Source organism: Mustela erminea, chromosome 19, assembly GCF_009829155.1.
Source record: "Mustela erminea isolate mMusErm1 chromosome 19, mMusErm1.Pri, whole genome shotgun sequence".
NCBI lineage: Eukaryota > Metazoa > Chordata > Mammalia > Carnivora > Mustelidae > Mustela > Mustela erminea.
In genome coordinates, this window is record NC_045632.1 from 32,482,628 (window position 1) to 32,501,791 (window position 19,164).

Sequence of the window (19,164 nt, forward strand, 5' to 3'; positions counted from 1 at the left end):
GAGATGCTGAACCCACTGAGGGAGCATGCCTGGTGAGGCCCCAGTGCAGAACAAGGTCTCCAGGGGAGCAGCGGTCCAGGGCTTGCTGGTGCTGACCACCCTCAGCTTCAGCAGGAGAAGCCGCAAAGGATCCGCCCTGGAGGCACAATGACCCTTTCGAGTTGCCTCCTGCACAGCCCAGGGCTGGGGGGACCAGTGACCTGCATGTAGCAGAGTGAACTTGAGGGTCTGACTGCCTAAGCTTCACCAGCTATTGATGGAGAGACTCGGGCAAATCATTTACTTTCTCTGAGCCTCAGTTAATGTGGCAATAAACACGGAATGCGTAATAGTCACTCCTCAGATGGCCACTGAGAGGAGGAAAGGAGATAATGCATGGGAAATTTAAGCACGCGCCCGGCATGTAGAAAACACCGAATAAATATTAGCAACGATGATGATGATGGTGATAGAGATGATTCTTTGATCCTCTGCTTCAAGAGTCTGGCATCTCCCGGTCTGGCCCTAAAAACAGGCTCAGAAGGGAGCTCCCCAGACCCTGAGAAGAGTCTATGAGTCCTAGGGATCGCCAGAGTTCTGAGATGCAGGAGGTAGGCTGGCTTGTAGTAGAAGAGTTTCCCGCTCCCCTAACAACCTACATGTTGCCTCCTATTTCCCAGATGCTGCCCTCAGCGGGTTGGTCCATGTGATTCGTCCTGGGCAATGAGCTCAAGAGCTGAGTGTTAGCGATGGACAGCCAATGATTCTCAACCTTCTAGTTGTTTCCACTGTGATCACTGAGCCATGTTGTTGAGACCGTGCAAGCTGCTGGGATCATGAAGTCAGTACAAGGGGACCAGGCTCCCCCCTCCTCCAAGAGCCCCTTCATCTGCAGAGGACTTTCATGGGTGACAAACGAGCTCCTGTTGTGTCCAGGCGAGGGTACCTGGCTGCTGCGGTGTGACCCAGACCCTCCGGATCACGACAGGCTGGCTGAGCTACTGGACGCCATGCTGGCCATCGGCCGGTGGGAGGGGGAGGTGATTTCTAAGTGTAATGAAGCGTCAAATGAATGCTTTAAGAGGCAGACCTTTTTAAGAGGAGCCAGCGCCATTTGTCTTCGATGGAGTCTGTCCACTCCCAGGTTCCCAGGGAGGAGCGATAGATGATATCACTATGGGAGGACCAGGAGCCTACAGGGGGAAGGTTAAGAGATAGGAAAAAGGGAGCAACACCAGAGAGTGCAGAAGCAGCCCAACTCCCAGCGCAGGAGGCTTCATGGCTTTCCTTTCCCAGGAAAGGAAGAGCCAGTGCTGTCGACCCTCTTCTGTCTTGGGTGATTCTGTAAACAGCTTGTAGGTAAGATGGTAATGGCCTCTACTCCCACTGTTCGATCATGATTGAGGGCATAACCGAGACTTGACATAAGGGGGGCCCCCATGGTCTCCTTTAAAGAGCATTTCCATCTTTAGAGTCAGAACAGGAGATGAGAAGGAAATGCAATCTCCAGCTGGCATTCTGCTACATGGTCGGGCCCCTGACCCTGGGGGTGGGGGTGGGTGGCAGGGGAGGGCACCCAGCACCGAGTCCCCCCACCAGGCCCCTCCTCAAGGCTGCCAAGGAGGGCAGCTCTCCACCCGTGGCCACCAGCCAAGCACAGCTCATTTGCTTCAAAACCTTCACAACAAACACACAAACTCCGAAAGCCAGGGCCCTCTGTCTCCCTCCTCCCCGGGCTGGTGGGGGAGCGGGAGGAGGCTGAGGTTATTGAAATGCTATTTTAAACTCCAAGTCAGTGTTAACCAAAACCTTGAGGCTGATTAAACACGACCTTTGGGCCACGGGGCTCCAGCTCAAAAGGCAAACAGCTTCTACCCTCTCAACAGCTCCAGGCTTGTTTATTGGTTTGAAAGCCCTTAAGGGGCCCGCCAAGCAGAGGGGTGAGCAGGGGAAACTTTAATATCTGAAGGGAGAGATCAAAAGCAGTTGACATTTCTGGCAGAGAGCAAGCACGTATGTATCTTTATATGTATAGTGTTATAGCTGAGCAGAAGGGAAAAGGCATTTCTTCTCTGGGTTAAATCAAATCAGGCCACATGTTCTTGATCTTGACTGTGTTGTCTTATAATCTAACCAAATTTAACTGACATTGAGAATTTCTGATCTGAACAGTTAACAAGGAAATTTGGCCCAAATAACTTCATACACATTCTGAACATGAACTTGGTTTAGTCATCAGAATTGATGGGAAAGTGCCCTCCCAGCTCCCCTCCAGGGAGACCCTAAGCTGACGGGTAAAGCTCCCGATCTCTGTCGTCCCTCCTGCTGATGGAGTCACTGGGGAAAGCAGCCCCTCAAGTGAGCAGGCTGTTTCCATGTCTGATCCTGGGGCGCAGGAATTATTTCCCAGTCACCCCAAAGAAGAGAGATGATTTTGACTTGGCAGAAGCATCTACGGAGCCACGAGGTCTGGGAGGATCCGTGAAAGGTGTCTTTGGGATTTGTCCACATGGAGGTTCCTGATAACCTTGTTCAGGGCAGTTTCAGTGCGGAGTTCAGTGGGAGGCAGGATGGCCTTGGACGATAGAAAAGATGCCCCTCCTCGAAGCTAGCCCAGCGCCTGGCACAGAGCAGGTGCTCAGTTAACATTTGCGGAATAGATTTTTGAATAAATGAGTCTGTGATCGACTCAAGTAGCTGGTAACCAGAGAGCCATCTGCACTCCTTGCTCTTTGCTCATTGAATGCTGCTTTAGTTCCAGAAGGCAATGTCCTCAGTCCCAGGTGATGAGACATGATGTATGTAAGCTCATCATGACAACCCTAGTGTTCTCCCAGCTTCCTTTGTAGCTAGGGATGGGCAGGACGCATGAGCCAGCTCTGGCCAATAAGACCTAAGTAGTCAGTGCTAAGTCAGTGCTGGAGGGGTTGGCGGGGTCTGGGGGTGGGGTCCTACAAAAGCTTTTGCATCTTGGTTAAATGAGACAGATGACATTGCAGGGTCCACTCCTTCCCCTCCCCCTTCCTCCTACCTTCAGGGAGAACTTACCATGACAAGTGACTAGTTGTCATTCAAATCCATCCTTTTCATTCTATGCTGCAGAAGTGTCCCTGAGAAGCACCTGCCTTTGTCTCCATCCGTATTTGGATACATCCCTACTTTTCATCAATGGGATATGAAAGGTGGCACTGACCCTGGTGGACCAAGATTCCAAGGAAGTGAGTGTGCCTTCTCTGTGTTCTCTCTCTCTCCCCCTTCACTGGATGGATACGGTTGACAGAGATGAGGCCCCGGGAGAGAGCAGAGCTGCAAGATGGAAGGAGCCTGGGTCCCCAAAGCACCACATAGAGGCCACCAGCCGGGAACCAGAGACACCAGCGCTGAAGTGATGAGAGGTCTGCAGGTAAATTGCCATTGTGCTAAGCACTAACCTTGGGGGGATTATTTGTTACGGACCTGGCGTGACGCTGATGAATACATTTGATTTCTATAAGCTTGTAAGCAAGTTATTTAAACTCTCTGTACCTCATTTTCTCCTCTGAAGTTGGAGATATCTGTAGTACCAACCTCCTAGGATGGTCAAGAGAAAGACATACAAAAGGCAATCAGCAGAGTACCTATTACACAGTAAGAGCTTATTATATGCCAACTAATCTCATGACCATTATTACCATTTCTTTTTTTAAAAAGATTTATTTATTAGAGAGAGAGAGAGAAGGCATGTGCACAAAGTGGAGGGGAGGGGCAGAGGGAGGAGGAGAGAGAGACTCTAGAGCAGATTTCGTGCTGAGCCAGATGCAGGGCTTGTACTCATGACCCTAAGCTCATGACCTGAGCTGAAATCACAAGTCAGATGCTGAATCTGCTGAGCCACCCGGGTGCCCCCATTATTAGCATTTCTGAATCGGGAGTGGGCTAGATGAAGTCCTTTGTAGCTTTGAAAGGGCACGATTCTCTAGTCAGATCCTGCAAGGAAAGAGCAAAGAGAGGTGTGTCTGAGCCTTTGCTATGTTTCCAGAGGAGGAAAAAAAAAATGCCTGCAAGGGGAGGGAGAGATAAAGTATGAGGCTCTAACTTCTTTCCTACCAGATTCTCTGTCTCATCCACGGGAGGACTCCTGGACCACGTTCATTTCTTAAGCTGATGAAATATCGATTAGAGCTGAGATCCCACATTCTGTAATCAATCTTTCCTCCCCATTTTTGCACAATTCATGCTATGAGACTAGGATGTTTAGTTTTTTTGTGGTTTGTTTCTGTCAAGCATTCCTGGTACCCTTTTACACCCAGAGGGCGAGATGGGAATCATCGGGAGCCCTGGAACAGACCCTCACCTGACCCTGTAGTGGGGTGATGCCTCCTCGCTGAAGAGGGACAGAGAGAACCCCGATGAGGAGGCTGGAATGCAGCATTCCAGTAGTCCAGTCTTGATTCTTCCCCTTCACAGCTCTACTTGGGCCTCAGTTTCCTGGTCTGCAAAATGGGAACCATAATGTTTCCTACTTAAAAGGACTATAGCAAGAGATAAATGAATTAATGTATGTAAGGTTATTAAAACTATAGCTGGCAATTAGGGGTATGTCCAGCTACAATTAACAAATACTCCTTCTACAGTAGCTTAAACAGGTAAGAGTTTATTTTTATCACCTAACAAAATGTCTATGAACAGGCATCCTAGAACTGTAAGTGACTCATCAGCAACATCAAGGACCTTAACTGTATCCATCCACCGTTTGCTCCACCATCCCTATCACCATGACCTTCATCTTCCATCTTGTAACCTCATAGTCACAATGTGGCTGCTCTTCCTCCAGACTTCTAGCCACATTCCAGGCAAGAGGAAAATGGAAGGAAGAAAGAGAAAGAGGTAGTGCATGGACTGGGTCAGCAAAAATTCTCCCAGAAACCCTCAGCTATGTCTCATGGGCCAGAACTGTGTGTATGGCCAACCCCAGCTTCAGAGAAGTAAAGGAAAGCCATTGCAACCCGGAACACAAAGTGGGGTTCAGGCAGGCAGCACAAAGGAAGAACAGATCTGGGGTGGGGAACCAGCAATTCTGCTTTAGAGGTGGAGGGTCAAAAATTATTAACCCCCTCCTGACAACAACCCCTGACTACTGGTGCCCCACAGCTCGGCTGGAGCAAACCATCGACTAAAGCAAACCGAGAGCCAAGTATTAAATAGTTAGCATTTCACAATCACACACTTAAGAAGCAGCTCTCTGTTTTCTCTGCCACAAGCTATTTATAGAGCAGATTTCTAATAAACACAGATTGGCAGCTGGGGGTAGGGGGAGGTCAGCAGTGCACAGACCCGGCTTTATTGATGCCTTGTCAATCAACGGCTCTTATTTTGTTGTTTAATTTTTTTTAAGTGCATGTAAGCACTTTCCCTGCTAATAGCAGATTTATTGAACAGCCCCGCAATGGAGTTCACCTCTCCTGTAGACTGTGGCAGCTGGTTATCAACTTTGTGGCTTCGGGTCGGAGGGTAAATTAACCCCGTATCCGCGGCCCCTTCCAGGGGAATTACAGGGGTCTAGACAAATTCAATAGTGTCCAATAAAACGTCCCACCTCTCCCACTCTGGGCACCTCACACCCAGCCTCAGCTTTGCTGTCGAAGCAAAGGATGTAATTTGACAAATGGAACTTTCAGGCATGTGGTCATGCTGGCCGTTGCGTTCAGACCAAAGGAGAATCCCTTTATCTGAGAAGTTTGGCTTCTCTTAGAAAGTAGACTTGCTCTTCCTGAGTGCTCACACTCCCCGTGCTGATCAAAAGAGGTCTCCCGGTTTAAAGCCACATCTGCCCCACCCCTTGGCTTTGACCCTGCCGTTTCTGCCGGGCTCAGCCCCCCTCTTCTGTCTCATTTCCCCATCTCCGCATCTCTTATACCCACCCCAGCCAATTCGGTACTCGCTAACCTCCAAACTCACGTGGGCATCTTTCCCACACGTCCCTTGGCCCCTTCCACCCATCCTCCTCCCTGACCTGCCGTCGCCCCCCACAACTTGGCCACTTGTCCAACTTCTTCCCATTCTTCAAGGCCCATGTCCAAATCTTCATTATTTAAGAAGGTACCTTTGCTTCTCAACACATGAGACTCAGTTCTTAGGAAGGTCTGCTGCTCCACGTTAGTGTTTCTGGAAGCCCAGATGACAATGACCAGATGATGTTGATGGTGATGGTGATGACGGCGATGGTGACAATGACGGTGATGATGGTAATGGTGATGATGGTGACAAAAGACAGAAACAGCTCATCTATCGGCTCTTACTAATGTGCCAGGCAAGGAGCTCTTCCTGTAAATCCTACCTTTATAAGAGCTCCAGGAAGTAGATGCCAACATAATTTCCATTTCATAGATGAGGAAACAGGGACAGAGTGAAGCTCGGTGGTTTGCCCAAGGACCCTTCAGCTGGGACACAGGAGCCGTGTGCTCTAAACAATATGGCTCAAGGCCCATGCATTTGGCTTCCTGTCTTTGCCCAGTTCCCACCACACATAGCAGCTCAGTGTAACTACATCCCAGAAGGCAGGAGCTCTTGGCCACATATGACGGGCTGGGGTCACCCACTCTCAGTCTACAGCATCTGAGGAAGAGGAACAAGATGAGAAAGGGTCAGGAAAAGTTTACTTGACCCCAAAAAGGTTGCCTGTCAGTTCTGTACCCAGGGGGAACATTCTGCTCAGTTCTGTGCAAAGACCAGGGGGAAAAAAGTCTTGGCTGGCACCTCTGGCAAAATGAATCCCCAAGGGGCTTGGGATATGGTTCTCAACATTTAAAAGCCCCAAACTACAGATTTTTTGGAAGAGAGATTATCAACAGGCTCTCTAATCTGAAAACAATAGCCATCCGCACAGAGTTTACAAGACAGATTCTCGGAACACAACAGGTTTATGGTGAAGAATAACTCCCCTCCAGGGACAGTCTGGCAGAGAACTTGCCCCTTTCAGTCTGTATGTATTGCCAGCCCTTTTATTCCAGGAAGTGGGGCCACAGAGGCAATCGAGGCCCATTGCCTGGTGTCTGCTGCTCTTCCTCTGGTCTGCAAAGGGATGCCAGCAAAGATGGAAGTACTTAAAAAGCATCATTTTTTTATGACCCAGATCAGGAGATTTGACTTAGAAAAAGTATTGTCAACACCCCCTCCCAGCTAACTCCCCTGCACCTCACCACTGAAACCAGTTAGCTGGTTGATCTTAGAGTGGACAAAAGAGCAGAGGACTTGAAGAAGCTGAATGTTCTGGAAGGAAAAAGCAAGACTGGCTGGATGGGGAGAAAAAAAAGGGGGGACCCAGTACAGTCATTGGTGCCTTCCAGAAGGTCATCCCCATGTGGGATCTGGGAAAGGTAGGTGGCTTTCCTATCACGGGACGGTAAGCAGTTACCTGGATCCATGGCCCCCCAAGCCCACATTATCGTGCCAACCCAGCATTGAGAAGTCATTGAGTCAGACTAGGAGGGGGATGACAGGCCATTTCCTTTTGTGTCAGGGCTGGACAAAATGGCTTAGAGCAGAGGTGGCAAAGCCAGACATGTCACAGAGGCATAGCAGAAGCTCCTCGCAACCCCAAGAGTGGGACTTACCTTTTTAGTGCGCTCTGCCCTCTCCCCTGCTAGGATCAGCCTCTCTCTGCCTCGGGACTTTCTCTGGCCACCGGATCTCTCGCTGCTCAAACAGACTGCACCCAGGACTGGACAAATACTCCATTCCCTCTCTGCTCAGGAGGTAAACTGAGGCACGTTCTGCGCTGGCTCTTACAGCGAGCCCCTGCCAGATTAAATGCTAGCTGCCCACAATAGGAACTTGATTGGCCCGTGTCCCCACCCAGGGCACCTGTGTCCTAGGCTCACCTCCTAAGTAAACTACCTGCTCTCCGATCCTGGTGTCATGATCTGCTTTGGGGGAAAGCCAGTCTAAGACAAGGTGAGAGTGGGTAACCGGAGTGGAGGTCAGCAGGGGAGGCAGACGGCGCCCTGCTGGGAGGCGAGCCCAGGCTCCCGGATCCGAGTTTAACAGAGAAACTGAAAATCCGCATTTCTCACATGAAGTGCCTGATTTAGTTTGGACGCGGAGGGATCACAAAATAAAAGTAGCAGTAGCTTCCTGGTCAAACCAAAAAAATGCCCGTGGGCAACCTCTGGCCTAGGGCAGAAAAGCGAGCCTGCAGGGAGGGATGAACAGGCACTTTTCAGAAGGTACGTGGTGGGGGTGACAGCCGGTCAGTCTCATATTTCCTCATAGGGCCCTGAGACTTCCAGGGAGGCCAAAGGGACAAAGAGAGCTCCCCGAGGCCTTTCCACGGCCCCTGTGTAAAGCACTGTCTCCTTTTCCATCTCGTCAGGAGTGGTCACTTGGCTTCTCCTTACACACCTCTGGCCATGGGGGACTCACTATCTTTTGCATCATTTCATTCCGTGGCTCGGATGGCTCTTTTAGAATGTCTTGCTCTCTGTACTGAAATCTCCCTCCCTGGAACTCATCCCATTGGTTGAGCTATATACTTACAACAGCAAAATTCAGAGAGGAAGTGCAGAATCAGACTGGGAGCGGCAAAACAGAATTTCCCGGACGGAGATGGTGTCGGGGTGTCCCTGGTTTGAAAACACAAAATTCAAGTTATGATACTTAAAACCAAAAACTGAAAAATAAACTCTATTTTCCACAAGACCAGTAAGACCTTGGTGACACCTGGCTGATGGGACACCCACAGGGCAGAGCCACGGGTACCCGAACCCCCAGGAGGGACAAGATTTTTATTTTTATTTTTGTTGAAAGGAGACGCAGTGTTTCTCAAGACTGAAGACCCCGGTTTGATCCCTCCCTCCGTGTTCTGGTCACAATTCCTTACGCTTCTTCTCAACTCTACTCATCATGTACTTTTCAAATGGGGCACATGTACCAAAGATCATTGGAGATAAGGTCGAGATTGGGTAAAACTTCAGGGAAAATGTTGTTTTATGTATTTTACAAGATTTTTAAAAAATTTTATTTATTTATTTGAGAGACAGAGAACATGCATGAGAGAGAGAGAAAGAGAGCATATGAGTAAGGGGGAGTGGAAGAGGCAGAGGGAGAAGCAGACTCCCCACTGAGCAAGGAGCTCCATGCAGGACTCGATCCCAGAACCCTGGGATCGTGACCTGAGCCAAAGTCAGACACTTAACCAGCTGAGCCACCCAGGCGCCCCAGGAAAAATGTTATTTTAAGTAACAACTATTTTCAATATTAAAACAAAGCCTGCATTATCAAGTCAATTACACCAGAATAAATTTTTTTTAAATAGTTCAATTTCAAAGACAGCCCTGATACCCCCTTCTATCTTTGTCCTTACATGGCCTTTCCTCTGAGTGTGAGGGGGCTCTCTGCATTTCTATAAGGACACAAATCCTAAAAGATCGGGGCACCATTCTTATGACCTCATTTAACCCTACATCCTTAGAGGCCCTATCTCCAAACACAGTCATATTGGGGATTTAGGCTTCCACGTAAGGATTTGGGGGAGACCCAACTTAGTTTAGTTCCTAGCAGCACTGCTGACCTTGGGGGCCTCGGGGAGTGCCCCTCAATTGTGGAGATGATGAACGCACACTTCTCTGCCCTTATTGGTGTTTTGGTTGACTAGTCTGAGAAGTTCTGGGCTGTCAGTGTGTCACCTCCCGTGCGGATGTGGGGTGATGCCCAGAGGAGGAGCCAAGTAGAGGGGCCAGTAACCTCCCCTCTGCAGGACATGTGTAAGCTGTGTGTGCCTCGCCACACTCCTCTTCATTATTGGTCAAAGTCAAGCCAGGCTGGAGCCAGCTGTGGGGTAATACAGAGGGGACATTTAGAGTTTGGGAAACTTGAAAACCAAACCAATGGAAATCACCCAGCCCAAATTTGGAACTCTGGCCCATTAACCCCTCCAGCTTCCAGACGGTGACAGGTCAGCTAGTTTTTGTTTAGACCTCCAAATATTACATTTCTTTCAAAACCTTCTGTAATCCCAAGAGCATGTGGTGACTTCTACAGTGACAATATGTTCATTTATTCATTAATTCAACAAATATTTATTGAGTCTCTACCATATGCCAGGAACAGTGTTTGGCAAATAGTGCTCCCATAGGACCTACTTTAATGACTAACTAAAATCCCGTGTATTATTAGCAAACCCACCATTGTGTGTGTGTGTGTGTGTGTGTGTGTTTGGGGCTGGTTTCCTTAAGCAGGCCAAAGGGCTGGCTCTCTTATTTATATCTTTCCTCTGTTGAACAAAGCCATTTCCTCATGGTTTGAGAACATTCATAAATCCTCACCTTGAGTCTATATTAATGAAGTACAATGACTGATGAACTTCTGGCAGTCCGAGTTGGGTTGACCTCAGTGATGCTAGGAAACATTTAAACTCCATTCAGTCCCAGTCCACCCTCTTCTTTCCCCATCCTCTCACCCCTCCCAGGCAATGCATTGGGGGGGGGGGGGGGATTCAAACTCAGTGTTCCAACAATGAAGATCCAATACTCATAGTTCAATTAATCTTTCCCTTTTTCAATAAGTAATTCACTCAGGTCAGTAGCTCTCAATCCTGACAGCATCTTAGAATCATCTTGGGAACATCTGAAAACTAAAGATGGCCAAGTCCCAAACCCAGAGCCCATGATTTAGTTGGTCTGGAATATGGCCCAAACATCAGATTTTTTTTTTTCTTTTTTTCCAAAAGCCTTCCTCAGTAATGCTAAGTCACAGCCAGTATTGGGAAGCATTGATAGTCATTTCCCCAAGACAGCTTCAGGAGTCCTCTGAGGACCACAGCTGGGCCATGGGCATGCATGAGTTGGACTTACCAAGTATAACCCTGGTGCCTAGAACTTTACTAGATGCTACAAGGAGTAGTTACCTAAGCTCTGAGCCTCAGTCATGTCATCCATACAAAGGGCTTTATCCTTCGCCATGTAGCATCCTGTGTTGAGCTACACAGAGTGAGAGGACTCCAGTGGTGGGACACAATGCAGGTGGGCAGGGGCTGGTTTTGATCAGGGCAGCTTTAGGGGAGCCACCAAATCACAAGGTCTTCACCCACTTCTCTCTTTATTGCCAGCCCCAAACAGGAGAGAGAATTAAGAGGCAAGACACGGATGTTTCCTGCATTGAACTGAGTAATAAAGAAGTATTATTGACTAGCTTCTCCTGCAGGTGCTGGGGCCATTTTCGGCCATGACACGGTGAACATCATTTTTCTCAAACTGTTGGTGTCTCGGTGGCAAAGAGCAGAAACCCAAACTTGCACGAGCAACAAAAACGTCAACCATCTGGCGATGCACCAGTCAACACCCAAGGAGAGACCATGAAACCGTGACTTAAGGAGGGACAGGAACCGAGAGCCCCATAACCAGGGTCTCTCTCAAGTTCCATTGCCTTGACTCATGTCAGTCCTCTGGATCTACTTCATCTTCCTTTCTCTGTAAAAGGCAGCCAACCAGCACACCCTGAGCTTTGCTTCCACGGTTTAAATAACACAGAGAAACAGACCAGCATCTGCAAACGCTAGTTCCAAACGCCAGGCAGAGAGAATCTGATTGGCTCAGCCTCGGTCAGGTGACCACGCCTGGCCCAATCAGCTACGTCCAGGGCTTGTGATTGAAACATGGCTGGAAGGGAGAGGGAGCGGCTGTGCTCAGAGAAAGGAGACAAAGAGAGACACTCCACTTGGTGTCTTCTGTAGTCAAGACGCAGGGTGGTTTCGGTGACAAGTCTTACAGATGACCTGAGCGGGTCTGAGAGATTACTGGTCTCACCAATCATCCAGCTCACTTCCGGGCAGGAAGGCAGGAGGTGAGGGCTCTCCCCTGGTGCCCTGACTTCCCTCCTCGCCCTTCATGCAGCTCTTGGGAGCTCTTGGCACAAACAGTCTCCAACCTAATTACCAGCCGGAATTAATCAAAGGTATTCCCAACTGCATGAGCGATGCTAGCCAGGAATGTCTCTGAGCTGAAATTCTTAAAATACTTTTGTTTATGAGCAAGTTTTACATGTTAACTTTTTCCAAAAGCCTCTGAGAGGAGCAGTCCCCACAGACATCTGAGAACACTTTGGCTGTCTTAATTCGCTCATGATGTTTCATTAATATCAATTTTCTCCCTGCATCCCCGCCTGGCAGGTTCTTTTTACAAGTGTTCTAGTCTTCCAACCTCTTGTTTTTTTGTTTTGCTTTAACTTTTGTCTTAGAATTCTTTCTCCATTTTCGAAGAAACTCTCTTAAATCTCCATAAAGTACACATCTTTTGGCTTTAACAGCTCCATTTAAAAAATGGAGGACATCATGCACTTCTTGGATCCCCCCCTACCTTTGGAAGTTACAAGAGGGAGGTTGGAGGGAAAATAATCTAGAGAAACAGATTTTAATCTTGCTTCTTAATCCTGTCCTTGGGATTAATAGTATGGAAATTCCATCTTCTCCCCAACCCTTCCAAACTTCAAGAGTCTTGAGTGAGCACCAACTTCCTTGATCTTCTCAATGCTCAGAGACAGAGGGCCAGTGAGGAGTCCTAACTCACAGCCACCTTGGCTTGGTCAGAAGAAGTCATTGGAGATCAGGTCTGTCTGGCTAGTTTCTTGCGCTGTGACAGTCATTGGTTTATTTGCTCTAAGATCCACTCATTGTCGTTCCCCTTCTCTGTATACCCAAGCTCCTTTGCCAACAGGCTTCTAGATTCAACAATGGAAGGCTCTGGCAGAGTATTGGGGATAGAAGGAGAAGGAAACTCGAGGTATCTTTCTCTCTCCACTTTCTCCTGTGGTATCTGTGGCAGTGACTCTTCCATGGCACTGATTCCTGGGCAGAAGCCCAGCCATGTGTCTAGCTCCCTCTGGACAACCTGAATTTTGTTTTGGGTTGTGACGTCTCATCCTGTTGCCCCTTCAGCCCCAGGACTAGTAGCAGCTTCTTGATGTAGCCAAAGTCTGAGATATATCATCATCCCTTGTTTGGCTTCTCAGACCTTCCCCTGTCTGTGTACTCAATGCCCTCTATCAAATTCTCTGTGCTTGAGCCATGTAGGGCATCTGCCCACTCAAAATTAAAGTCCTCTGTCTGCCTATAAAATAGTGTTTTGCAAACTATCTGTTGCAAAGGACCATTTTTAAATATTTTCAGTCCACCATGATTGACACATAACTGGTACACAGCCTGATCCACATGCAATGTACCCACCAAATGCAACCATACTGGAAATGATCTATACCCTGTTCAATGAGATAAGTCTACCCAGCATGTATTTAGATGTCAGAGCAATGTAAAATTGCTATAAAAATTTCAAAACTTACTTTCATCTGTATCATTGTCTCCTCACATCTCTTGCAAAGAGTTTGCGAGCTGGTGTGGGAGCGTGGGCCATACTTTACGTAACACTGTTTGGGGGTCCTTTTTATTCATGTGTAGGACCCTTCTATGATTTGGGAAGTCTGAATGCAGTATTGGTCATTTTTCCTTTGGGTTATGCACAATTCCCAGACAGAGCTGTATTTCTCCTCTAGACCATGTTCCCCACAATTTTCCAATGCTAAAATATAACATACTAAAGACGGTGCTTCCCAGAGACTGATTCCTTTTTCAGACAGTTCATTTAATCCTCACAATGGCTTCATGATGAGGTGCCATTGTTATCCCCATTTTAGAGAATGGGAAAGTAAACCTCAGAGAGAGGTTACATAGCTTCACCAGGATCACACAGCTTAACCCTCACCCAAGTATGTCTGACTCCATGTCCACGGTCTTAGCTAAGACACATATTTGTTTGATCTATCTTGTGTCTCGGTACTGAACACAGAGTCTGACACAACAAAGGAAATTATGAAGGATCAGAATGACCAAGTGAAATGATGCCTGGTCTGTTCCTTCTCTCACTGGGGGTAGGGCTTTCCGTAAACACACTGCCATTGGAACCCACTCTTTCCCAGCCAAATCATCCCCATCAATATCCTCCTCAGAGAAACCCTGCCAACCCTTCCAGGGCACCATTCTCTGCTTCCTATGGCTCTGACTGCCTGCGTGTCACACTCTCAAAGTCACGCTGAATGCCATACAATCCTATTGTCCCCAGACTGTACTTTGGAGCACTTCTTGTCTCCCCATGTGTTTAGAAATTCCTCAAGAACAGAGGCTTTTATAATAACAGTGGCTCCTGGCACAGAGCTAATATTTATTAAGTACTTCTTGGCGCCAGGCGTTACTTTAATTAATAATTGTTTTATATTCACAGCAATGCAGGTGAGGTGTTTTTATTATACCCTTTTGAGATATAAGGAAACTGAGATGAAGGGAGCTTAAGAAAGTTTCCCCGAGTCCCACAAGTAGGGGCTGGGATTTGAGCCCTTGAACTGTTGGCCTTCAAAGCCTATACTCTTAGCCACTGTGGGATTCTTGACTTTTCCAGATACTTCCACCTCTGTGAACTAAGTAGGTCCTCCCAGTGACTCAGAGGAGGAAGGAAGTACTGTCTCTGAGAGAGCTTTAGAGCCAGAAAAACAGTTGGAGGGTTTTTCACGTCTCCACTGTGTGCATGAGGATGTGGAGTCTTAGGGCAGGGTGGCTGGCTCACGGTCACACGGCAAGCCCATGTCAGAAACGTGAATGGGTCCCAGGTCCCAGCACGGACATCTCGTGTCTGCACCAGGTGGACTGTAGTCACGTGGATACTCACTTGACCACTGAGCTCCCAAGGGTGGCACACAGTGTCTTCTGGGAAGCCTGAGAGGCAAGCACTGATTCCAGACAGGAAAGCATAAACACCACAGATCTTGGGAACTGTCTGTAAAGGTGAAGGATTTCAAGTAAGGAGAGGCAGCTAGGAGTACAGATGGGAGGCCTCGCCGGGGAATCAGAAGACCCGGAACCCCAGTTCTGCTGCATGCCCTTTGGCAAGTAACTTAATTCCTCTGAACTTGTTCAAGTGTTCACTCTCTTGAGGAACTTGCAACGTTCTCTAGACGGATCTAGCCCACCAACCCCTTAGCCGACAATGAAGCCTTCAGCAATACAGGGAAGGGCCCATGGTGTGGGGTTGCAGAGAGGACTGAGGTCAGCATGGTCCGGGAGTGGCCAAGAACTGGTTCTCATGGAATGAGCTAGAAAGGTGGGGAAGGGGCACCTGGGTGGCTCAGTGGGTTAAAGCCTCTGGCTTTGGCTCAGGTCATGATCTCAGGGTCTGGGATTGAGCCCCGCATGGGGCTCTCTGCTCAGCCGGGAGCCTGCTTCCTTCTCTCTCTCTGCCTGCCTCTCTGTCTACTTGTGATCTCTGTCAAATAAATAAATAAAATCTTAAAAAAAAAAAAAGAAAGAAAGAAAAGTGGGGAAAATTTTTTTTATTTAGTTATTTTCTTTTTCCAATAGCAAAATAATGCTGACTTGGGGCGCCTGGGTGGCTCAGTGGTTAAGTCTCTGTTTTCAGCTCGGGTCATGATATCACGGTCCTGGGATTGAGCCCCACAACGGGCTCTCTGCTTAGCAGGAGCCTGCTTTCTCCTCTCTCTCTCTGCCTGCCTCTCTGCCTACTTGTGATCTCTGTTTGTCAAATAAATAAAATCTTAAATAATAATAATAATGCTGACTTACCAATGAATATTCTAGAAGTCCAGCAAAGAACAAATTCAACCAGAAAACAAATACCTGTAATCTTAACTTCTGAGCATCCTTTCCATCTTGTTATTGGTCATGTTATTGGTTTTATACAGAGGCAGGGAGCCTGGCAGCGAAGAGTGCAGTTTCTGGGGGTTAATTCCCTAATGCAAAATCCCAGCCCTTGTTTATACAAGCATGTGACTTTAGTGGGGACACTTTACCTCATGTATCCTGCCTCAGTTTCCTCCAATTTAAGCAGGGACAACAATAGTACTTCCCATAAAAGGTACGTGTGAGGAAAAACCTCTAAAGGGACTTAGAATAGTACTTGGCACATGGTAAACACTAGACAGTGCTTCTTCTTGACATTTGATTTAAAGTCTTTTCTGATGTGATTAGAAGTTCTTCACAAGTAGGTTTTTCTGAGCTGACACAGTATTCCATTAATGGATGTATCAGCAATCACTTGAGAAGAGTTCAGAAAACCAAGGGAGACAAAGAGCAGGGCCTCTTGTCAGTGCCACAAGCCATATTTCCAGAACTTTCCTTTCAGGGTCCACTTCTCTCATGGGGCCTCACCATCTCCCAAAACATCCATCCCTCCCTCTGCCTCAGACAGATGGCTCTGCTCACACCTCTGGGTCCTTTTCCCCAGTTCTGAGAATTCACCCTACTCCCCCTGCCTGTTTGGCTGCTGACAGATAGAAGATTTCAGGCCAATCATTTTGTAGAAGGCCCTCACTCAGATTTGTTTGATGTTCCCCTTTGATTAAATTCAGGTTATGCATTTTGGGGAGGAGTTCAGTTTCATTTTCTACAAGGAAATATTAAATGCATTTGGAATTAATTTTGGTATGATATATTTTTCTTCACTTATATGAAACACCTCCTTTATCACGTAGCAAATACTTAATTGTATATAGCTTCTCTTTCTGTGATTCAAAAGCTGGTGTCACACTGTTTTAATTACCATGGCTTTGTTATATGCCCCCAAATGCGGTAAGGAACAAATTCCTGCTTAATGATGATCCTTTTCTCAAAAACATCTTGATTCTTCTCTCCCAGGTGCACCTTAAGATCGTATGATCGGATGATCAGGTTCCTCAAAAAATACCTTCGGGACTTAAGTTGTTTTAAATGTCTAAATCACGGTAGGCAAGACAGACAAGTACTAAAGCTTTCCATCCAGGAGCATTACATACGGATCAATCGAGCCTTTTGTGTCTTGGGAAAGTCTCATATTCTTTGTGAAGCTCCGGCCCATTTCTTGTCAGGCCGTTTACTATTTTTGAGTCTCTTATGAACGGACTCTTTGTATCTCTTGTTCATTGCTTTTTCTGGCTGATTTCAATTAGCTGATAGGATAACAGAGTGGTTCAGTTCATCCTCCCTGGAGACTGACGACGCAGGGTCAAATCCTAAGTCGTCACTCATTTTTGCGTGCCATCCAAGGCAAGTCACATGACACTGTGTGCCTCAGTTTCCTTACCTGTGAAATGGGGGCGACTGATGGTATCTGCCTCACAGGCTGTTCTAGAATGAACTAATAGAAGAGTGCCCAACACATATGCAGTACTAACCAGGGCAGTTTCCTAAACAAGCCCCTTTCTGACCTCTGCGGGCCTTTTTCATCGATACAGTAGTGAGCGAAGGGGAAGTGGCCAGTAGTTACCCTGGGGAAAAGGGCTTTATTTAACAACTTGACATTGACTCTATGGTGTCAGGGGCGGTTCTGAAAGGAAACTTCGCTGGGCTTCTTCTTGCTCTCAGGCTCTCCCCAGCCCAGTGCCCTCCTAGTCTCATGCTGTACCCCTCCTGATGGTGATTCTGGCTCTGAGTCTCCCTCCCCTCGGTGTGCACAGGTGGGGTTCTGGCCCTCCTTCCTCATGGCTGTTTCCAGGTGCAAGAGTCCAATAGGCAGCCTATGGCCAGGCCAATCTTGGAACAGAGGCCAGTCATCCTGGGGGAGCACAGGCATCTGATTTTAGCAAGTTGGCTGCGGTAGGAGCAGATCCTCTTTGGAAGGAGTATGGGCCACAATGAGCATAGGCAGCACCACGGGCGTGGGCATTTTAGATGAGGTCACGCCCAGCAGAGCCCAATAATCCATGAGAAGAGATTCTGCACGTATCCAGGAATGGCTACCAGAGGAGGGGTGAAAAGTAGAATATTAGAGCTCTGCTCCTGTCCTATATTATTATTTGGAATGTTGAGTGGAATTCCACTGGAAAGAAAGGATTTCAGCTTTCTGAAAGCTGAAAACAAACAAACAAACGAAAACAAGCACACAAAATACCCTCTTCCTATCCTCTCTGCTGATCTAACTCCCACTTGTCCTTCAAGCTTTCCCAAAAAATCCTACCCAAGGAGGTCCTCACTTTACATTCTCTCGAAATAGTTCTCCGTGTCTTTTGGAGAAGTCATCACAGCTTGTAATAATGTATTTATTTTTAGAGGCAAGTTGTTTATCGTCTGTCTTCCTCCTCTGACCAGAGTGGCTGAGCCAAATCCTGGCTCCATCAGTTCTAAAGGAGTATCTTTGTAACTTTCCTGAACACCTCCGTGCCTCGGTGGGTTTATCCAGAAGAGGAGCTCATACGGTCCTGCCTCGCAGGCTTGTTGCGAAGATACGGTGAGATCATCAACGAAGGAGCATGGCAAGGGCGGGGCGCTTTTACTACAAGCTGAATATGGGGGCCGTGATCATCGCCCCCATCGCTCGTTTATCCCATCCTTAGCGCTGAGGCTGTGTCCTCGTTCACGGCTGTATCTTTAGCACTTAGCACGTGCGGTAAGACTCAGGAAATGCTTACCAAATGAATGACAGGGAGAATGAACGGGGGAGTGAATGTTTCTCCGCAAACACACCTGCCCTTCTTCTAAGGAGGCATTTCCTTTGCGCCATTAGGGCTGATCTTTCTTATTTTTCAAGTGGAAAAACACAAAACTTTTCCCCAGGTGAAAACACTTAAACGAAGCCTGTGAAGGAATCCCGACATGTCGTGTGTTCTCAAAGATGCTTTGCCAGGAGACTTTATGGGGAAGCTTTTGAGGTTGTGAGGAAGTGTAATTTTCCTTGTGAAATGTCTAGGTTTCTTTTCTGGGTCATTTTTCATGTGCTTGTCACTTTCCCAGACTAATTGGTAGGCTCCTTTCCCTGGCTGTCTGCGTAGGCTCTTGCCCACCTGGCACAGAGCACTTGGGTGTCGGGGGGAAGCTCCCAGGAAGGGAGCCAGGACGTGTGAGTTCCATGGGGCTTTGGCAAGGTCTCTGTCCTTCCTTGGGTCTCAGTTTCCCTATCTGGAATACAAAAAGGTTTAACTCTATAAGCAAACAAAAGAGAGTTCCAAGGCCTAAGGGAAGCCACTGACTCAGCGTTGGGCAAATTCCAATTCCAGAAAGATCTTTTGGCTTTGCACACTCAGCATTTTCTCCTTCCACCATCCATGGGGCTCACAGTCCTACAGTCCCCCGAAGTCTTCAAATGCAGTAACTAGTAAGACAGCTCCTTTTATGGGGGTAATTGCACAACCCAGGGCCATAAATCCATGCCCAGGGTTTAATCGGGGGTCCTAGTTTCAGCA

At 47.7% G+C, this 19,164-nt stretch overlaps 1 long non-coding RNA gene across 1 annotated transcript; it reads right to left on the bottom strand.

Moving 5' to 3' along the window:
• Positions 1-3,853: 3,853 nt before the first annotated feature.
• LOC116580103 lies at positions 3,854-18,405 on the bottom strand. Its single transcript, XR_004281513.1, has 5 exons — positions 17,959-18,405; positions 14,664-14,771; positions 6,062-8,579; positions 4,313-4,451; positions 3,854-3,945 (listed from the first exon to the last, which is right to left on the bottom strand). It is a non-coding gene; the product is annotated as an uncharacterized LOC116580103 (long non-coding RNA).
• Positions 18,406-19,164: the final 759 nt, after the last annotated feature.